This window comes from Mirounga leonina, unplaced genomic scaffold, assembly GCF_011800145.1.
Source record: "Mirounga leonina isolate KUSES-001 unplaced genomic scaffold, KU_Mleo_1.0 Mir_94, whole genome shotgun sequence".
Lineage (NCBI taxonomy): Eukaryota > Metazoa > Chordata > Mammalia > Carnivora > Phocidae > Mirounga > Mirounga leonina.
Window position 1 is genome coordinate 32,902,769 of NW_023270855.1, and position 16,769 is coordinate 32,919,537.

At 37.9% G+C, this 16,769-nt stretch overlaps 1 protein-coding gene across 7 annotated transcripts in view; it reads left to right on the forward strand.

The window, feature by feature from the left end:
• Positions 1-16,769, forward strand: part of CFAP20DC (CFAP20 domain containing) — a 261,449-nt gene that overhangs the window by 147,598 nt on the left and 97,082 nt on the right. The window lies entirely within an intron of this gene.

A 16,769-nucleotide genomic window follows, 5' to 3' on the forward strand; every position in this document is an offset into this window, starting at 1 on the left:
TTCCCAGTGCACGTTAGCTAATGATTATTAGTCTGCAGAGAACTGGGGGGGTCTCTGATTATCTTATTTTCATTAATGGAACCCCAGTTTAATTGAACCAGAGATTCAGGTCTGGTCATTGAAGTTGAGCATTCGGCTACTAATGGCAAGACGCAATGGTCCACTAAGCACAAACCAAAACTAGTGATTAGCCTAAAAATTAGGAGGCAGTTTTCCCAAGTGCCCTCTTTTCCACAGCAGCAGTCTTATTGGGCTTCTACTCCTATCTAAATAAGAAAAGACTGGCATCCCTATCTCCTAGCACAATTGCAAATAGGTAGGTTAATGCATTTAGCAAAACCATGAAGTAATCATCCAACTACAGTTGGCACTGGTGAGATCTTAGAATTTCTTTGGGTTTCACATTATGAAAGCAAAATTCAAATCAAGTAACAAAATGCACTGTAAAGGAGAACCTAAAAGAAAAAGGATTTAGATTATGACTTCAGGAAAAAAAAACATTTTTCTCCTTTTTTTTTAGAGAGAGAGTGTGTGCAAGCCGGGGGGGTGGGGGCGCAGAGGGAGAGAATCTCAAGCAGGCTCCTTGCTCAGCTCGGAGCCGGATGTGGGGCTCGATCTCACAACCCTGAGATCATGACCTGAGCTGAAATTAAAAGTTGGACACTTAACTGACAAGCTACCAAGGCACCTCAACAAAACACTTTTCTAAACTCACACTTTCAGCTAAGCTTTGTCTTAAGATTGTTGGTTTACATGAGAAACGATGGACTCTGAAAAACAAACTGAGGGTTCTAGAGGGGAGGGGGGGTGGGAGGATGGGTTAGCCTGGTGATTAAAGAGGGCACGTTCTGCATGGAGCACTGGGTGTTATGCACAAACAATGAATCATGGAACACTACATCAAAAACTAATGATGTAATGTATGGTGATTAACATAACAAAAAAATTTTTTAAAAAAGATTGTTGGTTTAAAGAGATGCCACAATTTCTGGGTCCAGTGTCTGATAATAAGTCAGAGTGAACTCAACTGTCTCTTACGTTTGAATTATATAACCTCTTTCCCCATCTTTAGTAAAACTAAGGCATACCTCGTCACATTCCTTTATTTAAAAAATTTTTTTAATGTGAAAGGAATTTAGCGTGGATATTGATCAGTATCTGTGAAATTTGTTACAGCAAAGATGTCACAAATCATATATAGAATGAATTTCAATTTTTCTGTGATATTTCCACCAAATATTGAAGAAACTTTGATATATAAATATTAATATAATAGTAAATGTGAAAACCACATCTAATCCGTTGCATAGTTGTGCTGCTTTTACAGGACTGACTCATTCCAAACTTTACATTTCTCCTTTAGATGTCTATTACAGTATGGCTTATAATGACAAAACTGGAGACAAACTACTTGTGCATAGTAGGGAGTTGATTAAATACCCACAAATAAGATATTATGGATGCAGCTACAACAGACCTGATCTGCTTGTGATGGTCTGGAAAGGTCTTAGAGCTGTGTGTCTCCATCAGTGACACATGGAAAGCTAGGATGTTGTCTCTGTATGAGCCCACTGATGTAGTAAATAAACAAGATAGTTACCTAGGGACGCTGGTATAGGTGTACATTTTTTTATATTTATATATTTTATTTGTATTTTATAATATATGTTTATATATTTATAATATACATTTGTATTTTTTTAATTTTATTTTATTATGTTATGTTAATCACCATACATTACATCATTAGTTTTTGATGTAGTGTTCCATGATTCATTGTTTGCGTATAACACCCAGTACTCCATTCAATACGTGCCCTCTTTAATACCCACCACCAGACTAACCCATCCCCCCACCCCCCTCACCTCTAGAACGCTCAGTTTGTTTCTCAGAGTCCATAGTCTCTCATGGTTCATCTCCCCCTCCAATTTCCCCCCTCTTCATTTTTCCCTTCCTACTATCTTCTTTTTTTTTTTTTTTAACACATAATGTATTATTTGTTTCAGAGGTACAGGTCTGTGATTCAACAGTCTTACACAATTCACGGTGCTCACCATAGCACATACCCTCCCCAATGTCTATCACCCAGCCACCCCATCCCTCCCACCCCCCACCACTCCAGCAACCCTCATTTTGTTTCCTGAGATTAAGAATTCCTCATATCAGTGAGATCATATGATACATGTCTTTCTCTGATTGACTTATTTCGCTCAGCATAATACCCTCCAGTTCCATCCACGTCATTGCAAATGGCAAGATTTCTTTTTTTTTTTTTGATGGCTGCATAATATTCCATTGTGTGTGTGTGTGTGTATATATATATATATATATATATATATATATATATATATACCACATCTTCTTTACCCATTCATCTGTCGATGGACATCTTGGCTCTTTCCATAGTTTGGCTATTATGGACATTGCTGCTATAAACATTGGGGAGCACGTACCCCTTCGGATCACTACATTTGTATCTTTGGGGTACATTTTTTAAGGAAACACACGAAAATTAATAAACTTCAGGAACACGGACTAGTAGAGGTAGGGTCAGGAAAATAAGACTTATTCCTCATATCTTCCTCTGTTAGAGAATTGTAACTTTCTAAATATGTTCATGATTTGTGATGTCAATAGATATATATTATGTTAGAGCAACTATGAGAAATGTTTAGTTTCTTCTGTATACCTTTCTGTCTTTTGAAAAGCCCAGAGAATTGCTATAAAATTAAAATATATTTCTTTACTTAATGTCAGTATTCTCATTTAAAATATATAATGGGAAGGAAATCCAAAATTAATGACAAATCTTTTAAGTATATAGTTGCATATTAAACTTGTTTATTTATGATATAATAGGGGAATATCTATGACAATCTATACCATGTTAGTATCAATTATGCTCACATACATTTTTACAAATAGTTCACATAGTGATGAACATGGGGCTATAATCATCCAATAACCCCCAAGACACCCTCTCTGTAACATCACCCTGCTTTTATTTCCATCACAGCTCTTATCCTTACCTGATACGTTCTTTTTACTTAATTGTTTGCTTGTTGCTGTCTCCCCAAGGGGAATGTGAGCTTCAAAACTGCAGGGGTCCTATTTATTGTTGTATCCTTAGCACCTAGCTCAACACTTACCAGGAACTCAATAGATATTTGTTAATTAAGTGATCAAGTGAGTGAATGAAATGCTAGCCATATAATTTGAGCAGGTGAGTATATTAAGCAGCAAATCATCATCACCATCACCACTAATGTTTAGTGACTTTTTGCTGTATCCTTTACACAGTGTCAGGTTTCTCCAGAGAAACAGAACACACACATATATACAATTTACATATAATATAGGCCTTGATAGATAATTTCCATCATTTGGTTTTAGAATATATATAGAGAGAGAGAGGGAGAGAGAGAGAGACCTATCATAAGGAATTGGGTCATGCAGTTATGGAAACTGAGAAGTCCCAGGACCTGCAGTGGTCAAGTTGGAGGCCCAGAAGAGCCAATGGTGCAGTTCCTGTCCAAATCCAGGAGAGCCAATAGTGAAAGCACCAGTCTGAGGACGGCTAAAGACCAATGTCCTACCTTAAGGGGTCAGACAGAGGGATCAAAGTCTCCCTTCCTCCATCTTTTTGTTCTATTCAGGCCCTCCTTAGATTGGGTGATGAGATCCACCTACCTTGGGGTGGAATTTACCAATTGAAATGTTCATTTCATCCAGAAATGTCCTCACAGTCATACTCAGAGCAATGTTTAATCTAGGAACCCTGTGGGCCCAGTCAAGTTGATATATAAATTTAGCCATCACACATCATTTATCCCATTTAATCCTCTCATATACCTTTTTGTGTAGAAACCATCATAATCACCATTTTGTAGATAAGGATAGTGAGGCTCACAGAGACAAAGTAATTAGTGAGTGGTAGACCTAGGATGTGACCAGGCAGTCTGGTTTGAGAGATGAATTCTTAACTGCTTACTCCCATTAAGCAATTTCTCACTACTTGTTTTAAGGATTTTCTTCTGGGGAACCTTCTTGTGTTATACGAAACTGTGCTATTTCCAAAACCAAATGATGGAAATTATCTACCAAAGCCTATATTATATTTAAGCTCCACTCATTCAAAATGGAAAGTTTTCTTGAGATAATAAAATTGTTTCCCTGAAAAGGTTTCTTTACTCATTAATACTAAAGACGAAGAACTAGGCTACTGATAGCTTTTTTTTTTTTTTTTTTTTTTAACATATCATGTATTATTTGTTTCAGAGGTACAGGTCTGTGATTCAACAGTCTTACACAATTCACAGTGCTCACCATAGCACATACCCTCCCCAATGTCCATCACCCAGCCACCCCATCCCTTCCACCTCCCTCCACTCCAGCAACCCTCAGTTTGTTTCCCGAGATTAAGAGTCTCTTATGGTTTGTCTCACTCTCTGGTTTCATCTTGTTTCATTTTTCCCTCCCTTCCCCTATGATCCTCTGCCTTGTTTGTGAAATTCCACATATCAGTGAGATCATATGATACTTGTCTTTCTCTGATTGACTTATTTCATTTAGCATAATACCCTCTAGTTCCATCCACATCATTGCAAATGGCAAGATTTCATTTTTTGATGGCTGCATAATATTCCATCATATATATATATTTATATGTATATATATGTATATATATACACATCTTTATTTTTTATCTATCTATCTATCTATCTATCTATCTATCTATCTATACACCACATCTTTATCCACTCATCTGTTGATGAACATCTAGGTTCTTTCCATAGTTAGCTGTTGTGGACATTGCTTCAATAAACATTGGGGTGCACATGCCCCTTGGGATCACTACATTTGTATCTTTGGGGTAAATACCCAGTAGTGCAATTGATGGGTCATAGGGTAGCTCTATTTTCAACTTTTTGAGGAACCTCCGTACTGTTTTCCAGAGTAGCTGCACCACCTTGCATTCCCACCAACAGTGTAGGAGGGTTCCCCTTTCTCTGCATCCCTGCCAACATCTGTCATTTCCTGACTTGTTAATTGTAGCCATTCTGACTGGTGTGAGGTGGTATCTCATTGAGGTTTTGATTTGGATTTCCTGCTGCAGAGTGATGTTGAGCACTTTTTCATGTGTCAGTTGGCCATTTGGATGTCTTCTTTGCAGAAATGTCTGTTCATGTCTTCTGCCTATTTCTTGATTGGATTAGTTGTTCTTTGGGTGTGGAGTTTGATAAGTTCTTTAGAGATTTTGGATACTAGCCCTATATCTAATATGTCATTTGCAAATATTTTCTCCCGTTCTGTCGTTGTCTTTTGGTTTTGTTGACTGTTTCCTTTGCTTTGCAAAAACTTTTTATCTTGATGAAGTCCCCATAGTTCATTTTTGCCCTTGCTTCCCTTGCCTTTGGCGATGTTTCTAGGAAGAAGTTGCTGTGGTTGAGGTCAAAGAGGTTGCTACCTGTGTTCTCCTCTAGGATTTTGATGGACTCCCATCTCACATTTAGGTCTTTCATCCATTTTGAGTCTGTTTTTGTGTGTGGTGTAAGAAAATGGTCCAGTTTCATTCTTCTGCATGTGGCTGTCCAATTTTCCCAACACCATTTGTTGAAGAGACTGTCTTTTTTCCACTGGACATTCTTTCCTGCTTTGTCAAAGATGAGTTGACCATAGAGTTGAGGGTCCATTTCTGGGCTCTCTATTCTGTTCCATTGATCTATGTGCCTGTTTTTTTTTTTTTTTTTGCCAGTACCATACTGTCTTGATGATTACAGCTTTGTAATAGAGCTTGAAGTCTGGAATTGTGATGCCACTGGCTTTGCTTTTCTTTTTCAACATTCCTCTGGCTATGCGGGGTCTTTTCTGGTTCCATACAAATTTTAGGATTATTTGTTCCATTTCTCTGAAAAAAGTTGATGGTATTTTGATGGGGATTGCATTAAATGTGTAGATTGCTCTAGGTAGCATAGACATTTTCACAATATTTGTTCTTCCAATCCATGAGCATGGAACGTTTTTCCATTTCTTTCTGTCTTCCTCAATCTCTTTCATGAGTATTCTATAGTTTTCTGAGTATAGATCCTTGGCCTCCTTGGCCAGATTTATTCCTAGGTATCTTATGGTTTGGGGTGCAATTGTAAATGGGATCAACTCCTTAATTTCTCTTTCTTCTGTCTTGTTGTTGTATAGAAATGCCACTGATTTCTGAGCATTGATTTTATATCCTGCCACTTTACTGAATTCCTGTATGAGTTCTAGCAGTTTTGGGGTGGAGTCTTTTGGGTTTTCCACACAGAGTATCATATCATCTGCAAAAAGTGAGAGTTTCACTTCTTTGCTGATTCGGATGCCTTTTATTTCTTTTTGTTGTCTGATTGCTGTGGCTAGGACTTCTAGTACTATGTTGAGTAGCAGTGGTGATAATGGACATCCCTGCCATGTTCCTGACCTTAGGGGAAAAGCTCTCAGGTTTTCCCAATTGAGTATGATATTCAGTGTGGGTTTTTCAGAGATGGTGTTTATGATATTGAGGTATGTACCCTCTATCCCTACACTATGAAGAGTTTTAATCAAGAAATGATGCTGTACTTTGTCAGATGCTTTTTCTGCATCTATTGAGAGGTCATATGGTTCTTGTTCTTTCTTTTATTAATGTATTGTATCACATTGATTGATTTGTGGAATTTGAACCAACCTTGCAGCCCAGAAATAAATCCCACTTGGTCGTGGTGAATAATCCTTTTAATGTACTGTTGGATCCTACTGGCTAGTATTTTGGTGAGAATTTTTGCATCCATGTTCATCAGGGATATTGGACTGTAGTTCTCCTTTTTTTTTTTTAAGATTTTATTTATTTGACAGAGAGAGAGACAGTGAGAGAGGGAACACAAGCAGGGGGAGTGGGAGAGGGAGAAGCAGGCTTCCTGCTGAGCAGGGAGCCTGATGCGGGGCTCGATCCCAGGACCCTGGGATCATGACCTGAGCCGAAGGCAGACGCTTAATCACTGAGCCACCCAGGTGCCCCTGTAGTTCTCCTTTTTGATGGGGTCTTTGTCTGGTTTTGGGATCAAGGTAATGCTGGCCTCATAAAATGAGTTTGGAAGTTTTCCTTCCATTTCTATTTTTTGAAAGAGCTTCAGAAGAATAGGTATTTATTCTTCTTTAAATGTTCGGTAGAATTCCCCTGGGAAACCATCTGGCCCTGGGCTCTTGTTTGTTGGGAGATTTTTGATTACCACTTCAATTTCCTTAGTCCTTATGGGTCTGTTCAGGTTTTCTATTTCTTTCTGGTTCAGTTTTGGTAGTTTATACGTCTCTAGGAATGGATCCACTTCTTCCAGATTATCTAATTTGCTAGCATATAGTTGCTCATAATATGTTCCTGTAATTGTTTGTATTTCTTTGGTGTCTGTTATAATCTAACCTCTTTCATTCATGATTTTATTTATTTGAGTCCTTCCGCTTTTCTTTTTGATAAGTCTAGCCAGGGGTTTATCAATCTTATTAATTCTTTCAAAGAATCAGCTCCTAGTTTTGTTGATCTGTTCTACTGTTCTTTTGGTTTCTATTTCATTGATATCTGCTCTGATCCTTATTATTTCTCTTCTCCTGCTGAGTTTAGGCTTCTTCTTTCTCCAGCTCCTTTAGGAGTAGGGTTAGGATGTGTATTTGAGAACTTTCTTGTTTCTTGAGAAAGGCTTCTATTGCTATATACTTTCCTCTTAGGACCGCCTTTGCTGCATCCCAAAGATTTTGAACAGTTGTGTTTTCATTTTCATTGGTTTCCATGAATTTTTTGAATTCTTCTTTAATTTCCTAGTTGACCCATTCATTCGTTAGTAGGATGCTTTTTAGCCACCGTGTATTTGAGTTCTTTCCAACTTTCCTCTTATGATTGAGTTCTGGTTTCAAAGCATTGTGGTCCGAAAATATTCAGGGAATGATCCCAATCTTTTGGTACCGGTTGAGACCTGATTTGTGACCTAGGATGTGATCTATTCTGGAGAATGTTCCATGTGCAGTTGAGAAGAATATGTATTCTGTTGCTTTGGGATGGAATGTTCTGAATATATCTTTGAAGTCCATCTGATCCAGTGTGTCATTTAAAGCCTTTATTTCCTTGTTGATCTTTTGCTTAGATGATCTGTCCATTTGAATGAGAGGTGTGTTAAAAGCCCCCTACTATTATTGTATTGTTATCAATGTGTTTCTTTGATTTTGTTATTACCTGGCTTATATAATTGGCTGCTCCCATGTTAGGGGCATAGATATTTAAAATTATTAGATCTTCTTGTTGGATAGACCCTTTAAGTATGCTGTAGTGTCCTTCCTCATCTCTTATTATAGTCTTTGGTTTAAAATCTAATTTGTCTGATATAAGGATTGCCACCCCACCTTTCTTTTGATGTCCATTAGCATGGTAAATAGTTTTCCACCCCCTCACTTTCAATCTGGAGGTGTCTTTGGGTCTAAAATGAGTCTCTTGCAGACAGCATATCAATGGGTCTTGTTTTTTTATCCAGTCTGATACCCTATGTCTTTTGATTGGGTATTTAGCCCATTTACATTCAGGTAACTATTGAAAGATATTAATTTAATGCCATTGTATTGCCTGTAAAGTGACTGTTACCGTCTATTGTCTCTGTTCCTTTCCAGTCTATGTTATTTTTAGGCTCTCTCTTTGCTTAGAGGGCCCCTTTCAATATTTTTTGTAGGGCTGTGTTGGTATTCACAATTTCTTTTAGTTTTTGTTTGTCCTGGAAGCTTTTTATCTCTCCTATTTTCAATGACAGCCTAGCTGGATATAGTATTCTTGGCTGCATATTTTTCTCATTTAGTGCTCTGAATATTTAATGCCAGTCCTTTCTGGCCTGCCAGGTCTGTGGATAGGTCTGCTGCCAGTCTAATGTTTGTACCCTTGTAGGTTACGGGCCTCTTGTCCAGAGCTGCTTTCAGGATTTTCTCTTTGTCTCTGAGACTTGTAAGTTTTTCTATTAGGTGTTGGGGTGTTGACCTATTTTTATTGATTTGGGGCCTTCTCTGTGCCTCCTGGATTTTGATGCATTTCCTTCCCCAAATTAGGGAAGTTTTCTGCTATAATTTGCTCCAATATACCTTCTGCCCCTCTCTCTCTTTCTTTTTCTTCTGGGATCCCAGTTATTCTAATGTTGTTTCACTTTATGGTATCACTTATCTCTCAAATTCTGCCCTCATAATCCAGTAGTTGTTTATCTCTTTTTCTCAGCTTCTTTATTCTCCATCATTTGGTCTTCTATATCACTAGTTCTTCTTCTGCCTCATTTATCCTAGCAGTTAGAGCCTCCATTTTTTATTGGACCTCATTAATAGCCTTTTTGATTTCGACTTGTTTAGATTTTAGTTCTTTTATTTCTCCAGAAAGGGATTCTCTAGTATCTTTTATACTTTTTTCAAGCCCAGCTAGTATCTTTATAATTGTCATTCTGAACTCTAGTTCTGACATCTTACTAATGTCCCTATTGATTAGGTCCCTGGCAGTCAGTACTGCCTCTTGTTCTTTTTTCTTTTTTTGAGGTGAGTTCTTCTGTCTTGTCATTTTGTCCAGAGGAGAATAGATGAATGAGAGAACAAAATGCTAAAAAAATGCTAAAAGGGTAACAACGACCCCAGAAAAATATACACTAAACAAATCAGAAAAGACCTGAAACTGGGGTTGGGGGAAGAAAGGAAAAAAAAAAAAAGAATATGATCAGGCTAGTGAATTTAACAGAGCCACACACTAGATTTTGTGTGTATTTTGGTCTGTTAGAAGAAATTGCCTCCCAAAATTTTAAAGAAAGAAAAACTTACATATATATAAACATAAGGGTAAATACGATGGAGCAATGGAATATGACTGTAAAGATGAAAATTAAAAGGATTTTTAAAAAGGAATTGATAAGTTGTTTGAAAAAAGAATGAAAAAAAAAATTTTTTAATGAGAGAATGTGATCAGGCGGGAGACTAGGACAACATCATACACTAGATTTAGGGTATATTTTGGTCTGTTAGAAGAAACTGTATCCCAAAATTTTAAAGAAAGAAAAGCTTATATATATACACCAAAAAAAAAGGTTAAATACAATGAAGAGATATGACTGTAAAAATGAAAAATTTTAAAAGATTTTTAAAAAGGAATTGATAAAATGTTAGTTGAAAAAGGAAAGAAGAAAAATTCAACTAAAAAAATAGAAAAAGAAAAAATAAAGAAAATTTTGAAAATTAACTTTGAACTTTCTGTACAGCTTTGGAGGACGAGAGTGAAAATTGCAGCCTCCCAATCTCTGGTCCCAGAGGAGCCAAGAGGTCGGGGCCCCACTCCTCAGCATGCCCCCAGAGAAAAGCATTTCACTCTTGTCTCCCTGTTATCCCGCCGCACTCCGTGCTCACCCGGCCTCTGACCGAGCATTTCTATTTCTGGCACACGACCCCATTTGGAGTCTCCAAACTCAGCAGATTCCTGCAGTGTGCTCACACACCACTCCTCCCAGGGGAGGAAGGGGAGTCTCCCTGGATCTGCCTCTTGTTGGGTCCCTGCTGGAGGAGCAGTGGCCCAACTGTGCTGTGGATCACGGTTTATGGCAACCCCAAGCTGAGAGCCCACTTCTCAGCTCCGTCTTTGCAGCTGGCTTCCCCCTCCGATACCTGGGAGCTCTGCCGCACTTTGGCACCCCCAGGCTTTATGTGACCCTGAGGGTCCTGAGACCACACTGTCCTAGCGAGGGTTCCACCCCCTGCTTAGCCACTGGAGTGACATCCCTCAGCAGAGTGGACTTCTAAAAGTTCTGATTTTGTGCTCTGCTGCTCTGTCACTTGCTGGTAGCCGGCTGAGGAGGCTCCCTCCCTCTGCGATCTATCTTCCCGAATATTGCCTCAGATTCACTTCTCCACACATCCTACCTTCCAGAAAGTAGTCGCTTTTCTGTTCAGAGAGTTGCTGCTATTCTTTTCTTTGATCTCCTGTTGAGTTTGTAGGTGTTCTGAATGGTTTGATAACTATCTAGCTGAATTCCTGGGACCAGACGAAATTTAGGTCCCCTACTCCTCTGCCATCTTGCTCCTCCCCCCGGTTATTGATAGCTTTTTAATAAATTAAGAGTTTGTGAAGAAAAGTAATATCTTGTGCCTTATTACTTTTTATCTTGTTGCCATATCCTCACTTTACTCACAGATGACATTATCTAAGGTCGTACTCAAGTTTAGAGGAGAAAGAGATATTCTAATTTTAGTTTGTAATATGTTTTATTGCCTTTAAAAAATGTCTTAAACTTTTTATTAATGAGGTACAACTGCCCAGACCACGTGCCCAGTCACTACTGAAAGGATGGATGCATAAAGAAATAAGTGATTATGAATGGACTCTGTAAAGTGTTAAATGCTATTCAAGATGGAAGATATTAATAACATATTTATTAAGCATTTAGTCCCTACTAAGCACAGTATTTGGCATGTTACATGCATTGTTTCATACGATCTAACAAAAACACCATGACTTAAGTACTATTTTATCCTAATCTTATGAAAGGAAGTGAGGCTTAAAAGGTTAAGTACCTTGTCTAAAATAATATTGCTTTACTAGATCAGCCTTTTTTGTATTTTTGACATTCTTTATAATGGTGCACATATAATAAAATAAAAATTAATCCAATTCAAGATTGGATTCTGATAGCAAGTTTAATTCTGATTTGACTGTCAGATAATAGATATGTCTTGAGCATGACCCTTCAATGATTAGATTTGAAAATTCAGCAGGTTTTTCTGGTTAAGCTTTGAAAACCCTGCAAACTTAAATGACTATAATAATTAGAACATTGTATCTTGAGACAAAAATGAATGTTTATTTTTCTAAAAGACAATTAGAGAGTAGACCCTCAGGTTTTATATTCTAACTACAAAGGCATGTACCCCTCATAAAATAGCAAAATAATTAATGGTAACATCTCTGACCTACACCAAGTTCATTTTCCGCAAACTCAAGAAAATGAAATGCCTAGAGCATGACTTTAATCTAATCTTGATTTTTAACCTTATATTGTGCATATTGATATCAGCCCTTAAAAGAGCTCACTTTAGAATTCAAAAGGCATGCGTTTCTGCTTGTAGTTTTCTTTTATTAAGGTTTTTCTCATTATAGAAACTTTGTCCCTTTTACTTTTTATTTTAAAAACCAATAAATTACTTTTCCTTGTAGGTTTTAATTAGGATTGTCTCATAGTAGATAAATAGCATGATACATGTTTATAGAGATAATTGTAACAATTAATGATTATAAACAGAATTACTAAAATGAAACAGCCTTTAAGAATGTGTATATGTTAATTGTACCAAGAAATTTAAAGAAGTCTATTAATAAAGAGATACTTAATGGTTGAGTATTGGTATACTTTGGTTTGTGAAAAAAGTGTGCTAGCATTTGTGAATTTTAAAAAATAGACTTAACTTTAAATACAGAGTGGTAGATTACTCTTTAAAGAAATCCTATAGTAGATCCTCTTATAAAATACAGAATCATATCTAATTTTCTGTGATTTAGAAGACTATATTATATGAGGTTTATGTGTATCTTGAATGGTCACTGGACATCCACTGCTAAGTAAGAGATTCCTCTAAAAAATTCAAGATATTTAGGAATTTTAATTTTTTAAATAGCTACAAACTAGTTAATGTGTACATTTTGTTGGAATTATAGCTAGAACTATGTCAGTATGATTTTTTGAAATATTCTCTCCCCTAAAAAATCTTCCTTTTAATCTTGAATACTATTTAACAATTGTGGTGAACTTTATCCATTGTCTGCCACATACTGTGCTGGGCTCCACAGATGGAGGTACATACACAACCAAATAAATGGTCTTTCTACTTAAAGGAGCTTAAATTAGTTGGGGGAGACTATATATAAAGAAAATGAAAAAACATTGAGGAAATTGCCCCATAAGATGTTTGAACAGAAAGATATGCAAAAAATATGCCCATAGCCTAATGGTTCCCATGACTGGAAGTAAAAAAAAAAAATTTCCTATTCTGATACTAAAAATTCCCATGTAGGCCCAAGCCATATCCCATACCCTTCAGGACCTTCAGTGGCTCTTTCTTTCTGGGAAAATCCACATTTGAGAACAAAATCAATAGTCTAGGATTTGTTCTACTTGGTCACAAATGGTACAAATAATGACAGATTCTATAATAAATTTTTCCAATTGGCCTGGGATTTGAGTGTCATTTCTTTCTGTTGTTGATCCTGAGAGACTAACAGTGTTTTGCTAACTCCAAATGGATATTTATAATGACTAAAAAAAATACAGATGCACACACAGCCAAGTCTATGTGCTAACAGTAGAACATTTCACATGTAACCTGAGTAGGTATCTGATTGGGGTGCCATAGCACTACTGATATTGAAAGCCACACCAGTCATGTAATTATCAACGTCTTGGTCATTGTTGACCCTTCTCTCTCATCCTCCATATCCTGGCAGTTGTCCAGTCCTGCCCAGTCTTCCTCAATTCACACATAAAACCTGCAGTTGGAATTTTCTTAAAATGAAAAATGAAATTCCAGCCATAGTTAGAAATATTTAGTCATTTAATCCAACATCCCATTTGACTCATTACATTTAATGATTCATTCATTTTGCTCAGCAAGGATCTATAATTCCATGTCAGGCACCAGACTAGCAATTTAGGGGTGACAAACTAGGCTATTGAGTTTATATCTACTGAAGCACACATTATCAGCAAATCTCACAAACACATGTAAAAGTATTTTTAAAGAATGAAATCTTGCCATTTGCAACGAGGTGGATGGAGCTAGAGGGTATTATGCTAAGGGAAATAAGTCAAAGACAAATACCATATGATTTCACTCATATGTGGAATTTAAGAGACAAAACAGATGAACATAGGGGAAGGGAAGGAAAAATAAGATAAAAATAGAGAGGGAGGCAAACCAGAAAATACTCTTAACTCTAGGAAATAAACTGAGGGTTGCTGGAAGGGAGGTGGGTGGGGGGAGGGGGTAACTGGATGTTGGGCATTAAGGAGGGCACTTGATGTAATGAGCACTGGGTGTTATGTTATATATATTATATATACTGATGAATCACTAAATTCTATCCCTAAAACCAATAATACACTATATGTTAACTAAACTGAATTTTAAAAAAAAATTTTTTAAGTGCAATTTGACAAGTTATGGGAAGGAAAGTTTATGGGAGTACCTACACTGGAAGAGCCTTTTAGGCATGGGGAAGAGCACACACAAATGCTCTGGTAGGCAGGAAGAACTGAGGAGGCCAGTCTGAGAGAGCAGAAAATGAGGGGTGAAAGGTATGAACTGAAGCCAGAACATGTAGGTTTTTGCAGCCACTGTTAAAGGCTTTCTTCCTAATCCTAACTGCAGCAGGGAAGACATTGAAAAGTTTTAAGTGAGGAAAAGGAATGACTTGATCAGGTATATGCTTGCCTAAGACCGCTCTGGGTACATTTTGGAGGAGGCATGGGACAGGGAGCCAGTGTGGACATGGGAGATCCCTTGAGAGGCTCTGTGATCATCCAGGAGAAGGATGACGGTCACTTGGACTGCAGTGCTGACCAAGGAGTTAGAGAGAAGTAGACTTGGGTTGGCTGTGGAGAAGGTGGACAGAGGAGTCAGGGATGACACCCAGATCCTAACTCTTCAAACTCTGTGGATTGTGGTGCCATTCACTGGACTACATTCTCCATTTGTGTCTTTAAGACATGGAAGAGGAACTGAGCAAGAAAGCCACTGGATACAAGGCATGGAACTCAGAAGAGAGGACTAGGCCAGAAATAGAAAGTAGGGAGTCCTCTGGTATCTGAATCTGCTTTATAAGAGCCAGAATGACAGAAAATTCTCCACCACAATGACCAGACATACTTAAAGATGTTCCTCATGTTGGACTAAAACCTTGAAGTCAGTTCTTCTCATTAGTTCTGATTCTGCCCTTTGGACAAATGGAATCTCTCTTCTACCTAACAGGGCTTCAAGAATTTGAAGAAAACTGGAACGGTGTATCTCCTCACCACTTTGCTAGCCAGCCACCTTAGATTTTCTGTCCAGCAACATTCTTTCAGATCATGTCAACAGTCTGGCCCTTGCCCATCTCTTCAGCTTCATCTACTGCAAAAATAAAACCAAACCCAGAAAACACCCATTTACCCACATCATATTACTTCTACTCAGATCTAAACAAGTGGAGCTTCCTAAGCATGGCGTGTTTTCACAAACTTTGGTGCCTTTTTTCATGCCATTGCAGAAGAGTGGTTTTTAACTCCACATGTAAAGTTACAACTCTGCAGCAGAGGCTAAAGAAACCACCTACCTAACTATAGGAATTTTTTCCAGGGAATAGGTCAGATAGGAAGTAGCCAGTAGCTCATATATATCCAGGACTATAGGACAAATGTGGACTTACTTGGAGCCAATATCATAATGTTAAGGTTGGTCCTGTCTTGCAAGTGGGCATAACAGAAGGTTTTCTAGATTGCAGGCAGTTTTTTGAGTTAAGGTTCATCACCCTCACCTGCAGTCACAAAGAGCCCCACAGCCTCATCCAATCAGGAGTTCCTTGGGCAGCCTTCCATGAGGTTATTCAGAGACCCAGACTCCTTTCACCTAGTGGTTCTTCTCCAGGCCTTATAGCCCTCCCCCAGATGTCTTGTCGAGATGAGGGAAGAGAGAGTATGGGGGATTATGCGGGAGGTTTTAGGGGGCCAGGAAGTAGTTTACACATCTCACATTTCACTTCTCATGTCTCATTAACCAGAAGTCAGTCACATGACCCATATAACTGCAGGGAAGGCTCAGAAATGTAATATACCTGTGTGCCCAGAAGGGAAAGGCAGCAAGGTTTGGTCAGCACACCTGCCTTATCCTGGTCCTATCAGTTTGTTCTCCTTCTCCCCCAAAATTTTCAATGATACCCTATCACCTACCAAATTTAGAATAGGCTTTTAGCAATTTAAGGCTCTTTTCAATGTGACCCAAACCCATCCTTCTAGCTAAACTGGTAATTTCATTGCTCCCCAAGCATACCCTACCAGTTCACTCTTGTCTTTATTCACTTTCTTCTCTCTAGGGCACCCTACATCTTTTATTCTTGAAATCTTATCAGTCATTCAAACTCCATTCAAGAGGTCACTTACTCTTTTTTTTTTCCATCATAGTAAGTGTACTCCCCATCCCCTATTTCACCCTTCCTCCCCATCCACCTCCCCTCTGCTAACCATCAGTTTGTTCTCTAGAGTTAAGAGTCTGTTTCACGGTTGTTCCTCTCCCTTTTTTTTTTCCCCTTTGCTCATTTGTCTTGCTTCTTAAGTTCCACGTATCAGTTAGATCATACAGTATTTGTCTTTCTCTGACTGACTTGTTTCGCTTTACATTATACTCTCTAGCTCCATCCATGTCTTTGCAAATGGCAAGATTTAGTTCTTTTTATGGCTAAATAATATTCCATTGTATATATGTACCACATCTTCTGAATCTGTTCATCTATCACTGAATACTTGGGCTGCTTCCATAGTTTGGCTATTGTAAATAATGCTGCAATAAACATAGAGGTACAGGAATGCCTTCAAATTAGTGTTTTTGTATTTTGGGGGTAAATACCCAATACTGTGATTACTGCATTATAGGGTAATTCTATTTTTAATTTTTTGAGGAACAAGAGGTCACTTTTCTTCATTTCCACTGAGCTGCTTTATGTTATAGTTACCTGTTTACTTGTA